The sequence below is a fragment of the Diabrotica virgifera genome, chromosome 5 (genome assembly GCF_917563875.1).
Source record: "Diabrotica virgifera virgifera chromosome 5, PGI_DIABVI_V3a".
Classification (NCBI taxonomy): domain Eukaryota; kingdom Metazoa; phylum Arthropoda; class Insecta; order Coleoptera; family Chrysomelidae; genus Diabrotica; species Diabrotica virgifera.
Window position 1 is genome coordinate 250,850,517 of NC_065447.1, and position 12,200 is coordinate 250,862,716.

The following is a 12,200-nucleotide window of genomic DNA, read 5'->3' on the forward strand; positions in this document are numbered from 1 at the left end:
AATACATGCAGTAAACTAATATTTAGATATTATTTACTAATTTATTTCAAATATATCTTATTGTGTTCCTGTTATAATGAAATTAACGCGACAATTCGATGAAATAAAATTATTTTGACATAATATTCGAAAGTCAAATCGGTAGACAATAACAGTCGTTTTGAATCATCGTCATGGAAACCAAGATCGTCGTCATGCTAACTAATTATATTGAAAGTTTGGTTTTGACAACCTTGTCAAAGAATTAATTTGTGTATTTATTTACATATTAATTAAATTAATTGATTAAGATCTGGTAATTTTTTAAAGACTCTTAGAAAAAATATTGTTCCTGACTCTTGCAGAAAGTCTCTTTTCCGCACTCGACTGCTTGCCGAACTCCCGCTTCGCGTCGTTCGGCAAACTGCAGTCGCGTGCGGAAAAGAATGACTTTCTGCACTTGTTAGGAAAATAACTATAGTATTTCCGTAATTTAAAACTGATTAGAATTACCACACACCAGTACAATATACACGTCCAAAAAGTAACACTTTTTGCTATACGAGGATTAATCAAAAAGTTTATAATCTACCACATACCATGTATCATAAATAAGTACACAAAATTTGAAAGTCAAAGTATTTATTTTTTTAAGAATTGGATGACTTCACTCTAACCATAGACTTAAAATACACATAGACTGTGCGTTTCGTCAGGCAAAGTGAATGGGCCATCTTTCTTAAACTCCTTTTCTTTATTTCTGTCTTTTTGTTCTATGTAAGGTGGGAGTGGGAGAACTGTAGTGGTTATATGCAATATATGCATCCTGCATTCTCAATCAGATGGGATGGTCGAGAGGATGAACCGAACGATGGGTAAACACTTGTCCAAAGTCGTATCTGAATATCAGCGAGATTGGGACCAACACATTCATTCTTTATTCCTGATGGCCTACCGCTCGGCCGTGAATGAAACTACAGGTCAGACACCAACCTGCCTGATGTTGGGTCGTCAAGTTCGTTTGCTCTGCGACCTAGAGTTTGGCTGCAGACCTTCCGAGGAACATGTTGCAGGCGAAGAATATGTCGATCGCCTGAAGTTACGAATGAACAGCATTCATGAACTTGCACGACAATACATCCAGATGGCCAGTGACAGAATGAAAGATCACTATGATTCTCGATGCAAGAAAGAAAGCTTCGAAGTAGGTGATCTTGTCTGGCTTTATAATCCACAACGGCGTCGAGGCTTATGTCCTAAACTACAAAGACAATGGGAAGGGCCGTATGAAGTTAAGAAGAAAATAAATGACGTAATATACAGAATTAAGAAGTTGCCAAACGGTAAACCAAAAGTTATTCACATAAATCGTCTTGCACCATATACTGGCTCAAATGAAACAGAAGAAGCCCGAGTCCTCCAACAGGAGATGAACGATGCCGCACAGCCAAGTTTTAAGAAATTTATGTCAAATTACGCAGCAAGAAAGAGTGCTAGATTCGGCGTGACCACAGAAGTTCAGCAAGATCTGTTTAGTGTTCCAGAAAATGTCTCTCTAGCCCACTGTGTTGCCCAAGACCTCGAGATGACTAAAGGAATCTCGTCCGTATTCAATAGAAAGTTCGGCCGCCTGGACGAGTTAAGAAATCAGCTTCCTAAAATTGGAAGAGTACTGCGATTGGAAGATGTACCTCAATCTTTGATGTATATGGTGACCAGAAAGTCTTATACGGACACGCCAAGCTACGAGAACATATGGCATGCTCTAACTAATTTGAAGAAAATCGTGTGTAATTATGACATCAAAAATTTGGTTTTACCAAAAATAGGCCATGCAGTAGAAAATCTGTAGACCTGGATCCCGCGTAAGAAAGAAAAGTTGATTAATAGCAAGCTGAAAATTTGTTAATAGCTTAACGGTGTCTAGTCGGACAAACTTTGATGCACGGAAACACTGGAACAGGGGAAGTTTTAACGGTGGAGCATGATAAACGTGTCGTCCTGACAAGTTTATGATTGTGAAAAATAACAAGTTGTTTTTAAGTTTATTCGATAGCCAACGTTATGTAATATATGAGAAAATGTTTGTCCGACAAAAATGTTGGGCATTTTAACGAGTCCGACAGGTAGAACATGTCACATCACAGGAATTATGTTGGTGATGAATAGCGGTCTGATTTTTGCATGCGAGTTTAATGAAAGGTTAAAAAAGCAATTGGAAGTTCTGTCCGACAAAATTAATGGGAAGTTTTCGTAGTCGGACATTCTAAACAGGTAAGATATAGACAAAAATGCTGGTGATAAATAGCTTTCCGACAAAGACGAAATTTAATTAAGTAAATTATTCCTTACCAAGAATGACTGTTGTCGGAAAAAAATAAGGGGTAGATTTTGTAGTCGGACAATTTAAAAAAATAATTTTTGAAATTTCAATAAGGGGTGATTATTCTATGTCAAAAGTACCTGCAATCAATTACAATCGATATCTTTCGATTTATCTCAACATCATTTAGATACCTCACTGTAATACATTTATAGTAGATCAGGCAAATTATATTATGGATTGAGTGGTATTTTTGTCTGACACATGCGCGGGATCGCTTGGTTAAAAGAGATAGATAGACCACCTATCGACTTTTTGCACTGTATTCCCTGTCTACCCTTATGTCTATGAATACATTTCCCTTTAAGAAAAACTGTCACTTTTGACAATAATTCATAATAAATTGCAATCGTAACTTCAAATTTAAACTAATCGATTTATTTTGGCAGCAAATTATTTCTAGCCATGTGACATATTAATTACATTATTATTTCATTTGTAGAAAGTGGAGAAAAATTACGTTATACAATTTTAGTAATAATTTATTTAGGTACCCTTTTTCAATCAAGCAAAGCATTATAGCACGAAGAATGATATTCAATAGAATTTTCACAATTATCTGGCAACTGAACCTCATTGAATTGATGACCAAGTATTTTACTAACTTTGTAAAATGTTCGAAAATTACTCAAAAATGTTCCGTTGAATGGTTTCACTTTTGATTTGGCGACTTCAAATTTAAACTGTTGACACTCAGAAATAGACACAAAAACACTCCATAGTTAATATAAATTTTAATTTCCAACACACGTAGCAAACAGAAACTCAGAGACCCTGTACTTTCAAATACTACTTTGTATAGCACAAAGTGTCACACTGACAAATGCAGCCTTCTAATACATACTTCTAAGCATAATGTGTCATATAAGGTTTGTTCCAACATGAACTTTTGGACGGTCCAGAAACCGTCACGAAACTACTTGTACCGTTTGTTGTGCGCATGTTCGTAATTGTATCGCCCAGTTATCGTCCCATGACGGTAATCATATATTTGTCATTTTTATTGGTGACAGCTTGTGTGCTTTTAGTCGATCAAAGGCTCAAAAACTTTAAAGAATTAAGTCCTAGTGCGCAAGTCAGTCCAACCAGCACATTATGCATTTGCCCGATTACTGAAATGATCATCACGAAACCGTCACCGAAAGATCACAATTCTTGTTGGAACAGTGGGAAGGACGATCCGATGACGATCATATTTTTGTTGGAACGGATTTTGTTTACTGCGCAGGAGCATTACCGTTTCGTGACGGTTCTCGGTCGTGTTGGAACAAACCTATTTACGTCTATTCTTATAAGCACCGGAGTTTTAGACTCTTCACATTTTTCAATGTCGTTTACAGGGTTAAGATTTGAGTATGGAAAAAAATGTATACAACGTTTTTTGTAGGAAATTTTCCGTACTTTCTGATGCGCCTAATTAGAAAACTCTAAGAGATTGCTTTCATATGTTCTTTGACATTTTTTATTATCATTTTGAGAATATCTAGAACAAACTCCACCCAAAAAAAGAATTGTTTTGAAATATATACATGCATTGATACTTACCTCACTGTTTTTGGAGTGTGCATGTATATATATGCACATGCAAATATGTGAATATAAATAATAATATACACCTAAAATAGCTTTATCAATATGTGACTAAGTCATTCTGAGAAAACGTTTTTTATTTATTTCCTTCGATTTGCCCAAAGTTTTTGTCCGACATATAACTTTTTGCGTTACAAAATATAATTTGTACATAAACAAATCAAAATTAGCTTGCTATTTATCACCAACATTTTTGTCTATATCTTACATGTTTAGAATGTCCGACTAGGAAAGTTTCCCATTCATTTTGTCCGACAGAACTTCCAATTGCTTTTTTAACCTTTCATTAAACTCTCATGCAAAAATCAGACTGCTATTCATCACCAACATAGTTCCTGTGATGTGACATGTTCTACGTGTCGGACTCGTTAAAATGCCCAACCTTTTTGTCGGACAAACATTTTTTTATATATTATATAACGTTGGCTATTGAATAAACTTAAAAACAACTTGTTATTTTTCACCATCATAAACTTGTCAGGACGACACGTTTATCATGCTCCACCGTTAAAACTTCCCCTGTTCCAGTGTTCCCGTGCATCAATGTTTGTCCGACTAGACACCGTTAAGCTATTAACAAATTTTCAGCTTGCTATTAATCAACTTTTTTTTCATACGCGGGATCCAGACCTACTGGATTGGAAGATTGTGAGAAGCATGCTTAAAGTGGTCTTTAAAGAAACTGGCGTACGAATTACTGCGTGTTACATAAACCCGAGAAGGATGTCATACCCTTCAAAGACAGTAGACTGATTATTTTTTTTAGGGTGTATGCAGCGCTGGAGAGTCCTGTAGATTCCGCCATCCTGGGCCATCTAGAGTTGCTGATGGGGACGCTCAGATCTTAAGAGAGGAGCAGTGTAACAAAAGATTACTTTTGACCGACCCTCGTATAACAGGTCCCATCTCCACACATGCAGATTCACATCGATCTTTCTCGATAAGACGCGATGCAGCGGGGCGGAAGACGAGAAATTCTCCGAATGTCGCGACAATAACTAGAGATGGGCAGAATCTTCGAGAAATAACGGTTTTTGTTTATATAGGAGCAAATTTTGTAAATAAAGTTTAGTTTAAGCTAGAGTTTGTGAAAGAAAACTTGTATAACTAAATTAATAAAGTCTTATATAAATACGAATCGCTTGTATTATTTACAATAATATAACCAGACAGGCACTCGGATACCAGCCAGACGGTAAAAAAAGAGAAAGACCGAATAATATCAGGAGAAGAACTGTAACAAGACATCATGAAAGAAATGGTAAGAGGTGGAAAAAGGTCAAACAGAGAGCGAGAAATAGGGCTTTTCATTCACAGTCATTTGTTTCGAGCTTCTGTCATATTTCGTATAATCCGTGTATACTAATATTATACAGGGATTATAAACATATGACAGAAGCTCGAAACAAATGACAATCGATGAAAAGCCCTATAGAGAGGAACGGAAAAGACGTGTAGAGGAAATTTAGAAACAATAAAACAGAAGAGCTGACTTTCAATTTTAGCTAAGAAATGCAAGAGCGCCAAATACTCCATATGGAGGGAAGACAGTAGAGATGTTTTTTGTTTCTATTAGCTTCTTTTTGACAGTTTAATTAACTCTTTACATTGATACATTCGTCATAAGCCAGATGATAACTTCTGCCAAGGAAGGTCAAGTAAAAAACAATTATTAAATAGGTTTATTTTCATTTGATTTACTTCAACGAATACTGCACTTTTTCAGTACTTCAATACTTCTAAACTTTCGTAATCAAGGTACCTAACCATTTTATGCAAAACATGTATGTTATTGAACTTTTTAGTCCATTAAACCATATCATATTTGGCGTGTTACACAACCTCGCCATATAACACTGTATTCGGAAAAATGAAAGTTTCTAAAAATAGTAAATAATACCGACGTTAAATAAATATCGAGACCAATTATTCGCTTGAATAACCATCTAGCTAGGATAGATAGTTGTTTTTGCACGACGATGTCGATATCATTCAATGATATGTTAGTGTATTATGTGTATAACAAATTATAGTACTTTACTTTTTTTATATTAATATTGAGCTCTTTCAATTTTAAAATAATAATAGACCTTACTATATGACGCTTAGTAATCTGTTTAGGGGTAAACTTTGTTTCACAAGTTAGACAGATCTATGTCGTTCTTTTTTCGAAACTCTTCATATTCTTCAGGCACATTCACAGGGCCGTAACTACCATTGGGGCAACCGGGGCAGTGCCCCGGGACCCCCGGCCAAGGGGGGACCCACAGAGGCCTATTTTTAGTTGGCCGTGCATAGATTTTAACGAGGAAAATACAAATATGTAATTTAAAAGCCGATATCAACGAAATATTTTCGAATGACCCAATTTAAAAAGACAGCAACATAAAGTCTTAATTTTTCATTGGGGAAATTAGTCTTTTCGACTAAAATCCAATTGGAACAGAACAGGGGCCCTGAGGCCTGAGCTAAGCGGGGACCCCTCAGACCTTAACATAAAAATTTAAATTATTAGTTAGGAAATTAGTTATTTTGGCGTAACAAAACCTAAAATTCCATTGGAAGAGGGGACCCGGGCTAAGCCGGGCCCCCGAGACCTTTCGTAAATATGTAAATTGTTGCTGAGAAAATTAGATATTTCGGCGAAATAAAAATTAAAATGCAACCGGAATAGGGGCCCCAGGTCACAGCCCAGCTACTTTGTCTTAACCAATTTTCCCAGACAACATCTTGGTATGTGAAAGGAACCACATGGTACCACATTTTCAAAAGAAAGGTAAGGGTAAGATGGAATGAGCACATTAAGTTCGGTCCCACCACTACACTGACTGTGTTTGGCTCACATTGCAGTTGTTTAAGGCACCTTAAGAGGAAACAGTAGCGATCAACAGGTAGCGAAAACGCGTTCCAAGATTGCGGCTGTAATTTTGAATATTTTTTTGAGATATTTGGCACACATATTCGTCATATAATAAAGAATGGCGGTACAGAGCCCAATTTGAAAAGTATATTAATATGTGGAAATTACTCTGTAATTAAATACAATTTTAAAAAACGAGCCTGTACCGCCATTAAGAAGAACAAAAAATACACTTTCTTCAAATAAACTTTTTTATCCGATGCCTAGATTTTGTGTCATTTTGGAACTACTAATGAAATAAAAAATTTTAGTAGTTCCAAAATGACACAAAATCTAGGCATCGGATAAAAAAGTTTATTTGAAGAAAGTGTATTTTTTTGTTCTTCTTAATGGCGGTACAGGCTCGTTTTTTTAATATTGTATTTAATTACAGAGTAATTTCCACATATTAATATATTTTTCAAATTGGGCTCTGTACCGCCATTCTTTATTATATTACGAATACGTGTGCCAAATATCTCGAAAAAATATTCAAAATTACAGCCGCAATCTTGGAACGCGTTTTTGCTACCTGTTGATCGCTACTGTATCACCTTAACGTGCATTTTCATTTGCTTGGTAGTTCGCTTGTTTATTCGTTCGCTACAAAGTAAGACCATTTACATTGTAGCGTACGAACGCATTCGTTGATAATCCGTCCACCATGTCAGATACAGATGAAGATGTATTCATTAGCGCTGCTAATTTTACAATTATTGCAAGACATGCTGAAAAAAAAAAGAAAGAAGAGTGTGGTGTTCACATAGGAGGGAAAATGCGTTTTCAAGGGGTTAAATATCAAACATTTTTCCGGACCCCGCCTCCGCTGGGGGGTAAACCCCAGACCCCCAGCAGGGGGCCCCCAATCACCTTTGCCCCGGTGCCCCTAACATCGTAGTTACGGCCCTGGCACATTCTTAAATTTTATTTCTTTTCTATTCATATTTTTAATATTTTACGGTCTTTATACAATCCTTTCATCCGTTGATATATTTTTTGTTTTTATCTAGTGTACATTTCTACATCTAGGATTTATTCTGTCCATTTCTCTAGGGGTCGTTCAAGTATTACCTAACGCAGTTTAAACATTACGGTGGTGTTACAGGGTTGGGTAGGGGCTTCGAACAGCGCGTTTAAGGCATGTATCCATTATATTGGTGCTCCGTGTAACTGCTCAGATGGATACGGCACGCGCTCCACTATATACCTATAAACTGCTACCGATTGGATCGCCGAAGGTGTGCGCCTCTCCGGGAGCACCAACGTATCCACTGTGTGGAGCAGTTACACCACAAACCATACATACTCTAGACACAGAACACCTAGCTCTGGAGACATGCTTACAGAACTGCTAAAACACACCCCTTCGGCTAAAATACAAGAATTAAAACAAATGTATCTCTCTCTTGTCGTTTCCCCATTACTGAGGATCGTGATTTCTTCCAATATTCCTAACAATGTTTCTCCATTGGTCTCTATCTTCAGCTGCTATAAGAGCTTCGCAGAATGAGTTTCCAGCTGAATGCTTTATTTGGTCAGACCATCTAGTTGGTGATCGTCCTCTTGATCATCTCCCCGGAACGTTTCCAGAAACAATTAATCTCTCCAAACTGTCGTCACCTCTGCGAACCACGTGACCAAAGAATTCCAGAATTCGTTGCAGACATATTGTGGACAGCCTTTTTTTAATATTGAGTTGGTTTAGAATGGAAACTTTTGTCCTATGAGCTGTCCAAGGTATGCGCAGCATTCTTCTCTAGCATCACATCTCAAAAGCATCAATTTTTTGGCTCTCGCATGCGCGAAGAGTTCAAGTCTCTGCTCCGTATAGAAATATTGAGAATACAAGGGCATTCACCAGTCTCATCTTGATATTTTGAGAGATAGATCTGTCTTTCCAAACTTTATTTAGGCGACTCATCGCATTTTTTGCCATACCAATACGTCTCCGAACTTCTGCTTCACAGTTACCATCGTTAGTTATACTAGAACCGAGATAGATAAAGGTGTTTACTATCTGGTATTCCTGTAACATGTTAGTCAGTTGAATAGTGTCGAATCTGTCGACCACCATTATTTTTGTCTTAGCTTTACTGATTTTCAGACCAACTTTATTGCTTTCGTACTCAAACAAATGTATAGCACATGCTTATTTGGTGGAAAAATACCGCAGGAATGGAAAATGGGCTACAAGCTCCATACATAGAAATGGAAGCAAAAAAGTCTCCGATAACACAGGCCAACAAAAAAAAATTATAAAACTTTTCTTACTATATGAATCATATGTATTTTTTGGCGCTAAAAAAGAATCTGAGATTAGATTTTACGTATCAACCACAGATTTCCCACAATATGACACTGGTTTATTCTACATTATAATAATTTGAAAAAGACAAAATACCGAAATACATTAAAATGATACATTATTAGAATAATACCTTTTATCTAATTCTTATCTTTTAGTCAGTGCTTTTGTATTTTCTTTCTCTTTTTTATGTAAAACTTCTCAAGTAGCTTTTCCTCTTATGCGAGGCACTCTGTTGTTCCCGATGAAGAGACCAACAGTAATCACCCATCATGTTGGTGTTCCAACGTCCTTGGTATCGTATCTCCATCACCTTGATATCATAGTGGAATCGTTCGCCTTGTTCTTCACTGACATCACCCAGATTTTCAAAGAAAAAGTAAAGATGGTTATGTTGATTTTGAGGCTCATTAGACATCCCAAATCAAAACTTATCTAATAAATTAGCTACTATAAGCTCGTAGTTAGGGTCTTTCACATTACCTAAAAACTTGGTTGCAACTTTTTTGAACACAATCCAAGCTTTTTTCCTTAGTAGTCATCTTGGTTTTAAAGGTGGAGTCGAACATTATTTTACGAATATCTGTTCCAACAAAAACACCTTTCAATTTGGCCTCTGATAGAGTAGGAAACTTTCCATTTGAGTATTCCAAACATTCTCTATCTTTAGGCAGGGCCTTGACAAACTGTTTCATTAAGCCTAACTTTACTTGGTGTGTAGAGGTGGAAGGAGGATCTTTTTGAAACTACCAAAGATTTGTGCAAAATGCCAGGTGTTAACATATTTCTTATGAGCCATTATTTTCTGGACCAGTGTTTATCTGTTGTTCTACTGTCCCATTTACAAATAAAACATGGAAACTTTATAAATCCTGTTTGTTGACCAAGTAGCATGCATACAACTTTTAAATCTCCACAGATCATCCAATTGTATGCCGAATAGCTGATTTTCTGTAAAATTGTGACAAGATTTTCATATGACTCTTTCATATGGAGTGAATGAGCAATAGGAAGTGAACCAGAAGTGTTCCCATTGTGTAAGAATACAGCTTTTAAACTTGTTTTTGAAGAGTCTATAAAAAGCCTTAAATCATCCTTATTATACTCAATAACAAACCCATTCATTAGACCATCAATATCATGACAGTAGGCAAATCCCCTTTCTGCCTAAAAACCTGAGCAAACTGTTGATCTCTGTACCTGTACTTGTAAATAGATGTACCAGGCGGCAACAAATTCTTTTATGTTAATCTTGAGCTAAGCAATTCTGATTTTTCCTTTGTTAAACCCAAATCTCTTACTAAGTCATCTAACTCAGCTTCTTCTTCTTCTTTTTGTATAGACATGACTCTGTCTGTTTTTTCAATGTGCCTCTAGTAAGTTGTCGTTCCATCGTTTTCGTGGTCTTCCCACTGATCGTCTTGCTATTGGGGAACCGTCTCTCGCTGTCCTGACTACCCTATTTGTTGTCATTTGGCTTATGTGGTCATTCCATTCTATTCTTCTGTTTCTTACCCAGTTATTAATGTTATCTACCTTGCATCTCCGTCGTATATCTGTACTTCTAGCTCTGTCAAATTACGGGAATATGTAAAAGACCCATGCATGAGTTAAAAGAAGTCACCAGAAACAGAGATCTTTGGAGACGGACAATACACGACATCACGTCGACCACTACACTCCCTCCAGGGGCTCAGGATTGAAGAGAGAGCTCTGTCCCATAGTCTTACCATCGATTTTTCGAAGGGTTTTCATTTCAGCTGTTTCGAGCAATATTTTTGTCCTCTCTGTGTCGGGTCGTGTTTCTGCCGCGTATGTCATTATTGGTCTGATGACTGTTTTGTAAATTCTGCCTTTCATTTTTTTTCCGATATTTTTATTTCTCCATATTGTGTCATTCAGGCAACCTACGTCTCTGTTTGCTCTATTCACTTGATCTTCCACTTCTGTGTCGAGTCTTCCGTAGCTAGATAGTGTGATGCCTAGGTATTTAAACTCCATTAGTTGTTCTATTATCTGACCTTCCAGCTCCAATTTACATCTTATTGGATCTGCTGTTATAACCATGCATTTTGTCTTTTTTGAGGAATTAACATGTTAAATTTTCTGGCGATTATGTTGAATTGGTGCAGCCTACGTTGTAAATCATCTTCACTTTGAGAGATTAGTATTGCATCGTCCGCATAACAGATTATTTTAAGTTGTTTTTCTCCCATTTGGTATCTTTTTTTAGTTCTTACTTTTTTATTTATAATTTCGTCCATGATCAGATTGAACAATAAAGGACTCAAGGAATCCCCCTGTCTTATCCCATTGCCGGCTTCAATTGGGTCAGTTAGTTCATCTTCCACTTTTACTGTGTTGTTCTGGTAGATGTCTTCTATCGTTTTAATTATTCCCAGAGGTACCTCTCTCGAGTATAACAAGTGGATAACGTCCTTTAATGTGACCCTATCAAATGCTTTCTTAAGGTCCACGAAACATATATATGCCGGTTTGTTGTATTCCAACGATTTCTCTTGAACTTACCTCATTATATTTATAGCGTCAATGCATGACCTTCCCGACCTAAAACCTTGTTGTTCTTCTGCTAATGTTATAATTTCATTCAATTTGTTTGTTATCACTTTTGTTGTTAATTTTAATGTTGTGTTTAATAAGTTAATCCCTCTGTAATTCTCCGGGTCTGATTTGTCTCTTTTTTAAAGAGAGGTATTAGGATGCTTGATCTCCATTCTTGTGGTATTCTGTTTTGTTCTATTATTTTTTTGTTTTAGTTTTAATATTTGTTTAATTAGATCTTGTCCTCCGTACTTTAGGAGTTCGTTCGATATTCTGTCCTCTCCTGGAGATTTTCTATTTTTTAATTTTCTTAATGCTTCCTTTACCTCTCCCTTCTCGATGTTTATTTCTTCGTTTGTCGTAACTTCAGGTGTTGGTGGTTCATTAACGCCGTCTTTAGCAAAATAAAGATCGGAAGTATTCTGCCCATGTTTCCTTCTGAATGTGTTTCGCTTTTATTAATTCGTTCATCTCCTTTCTTT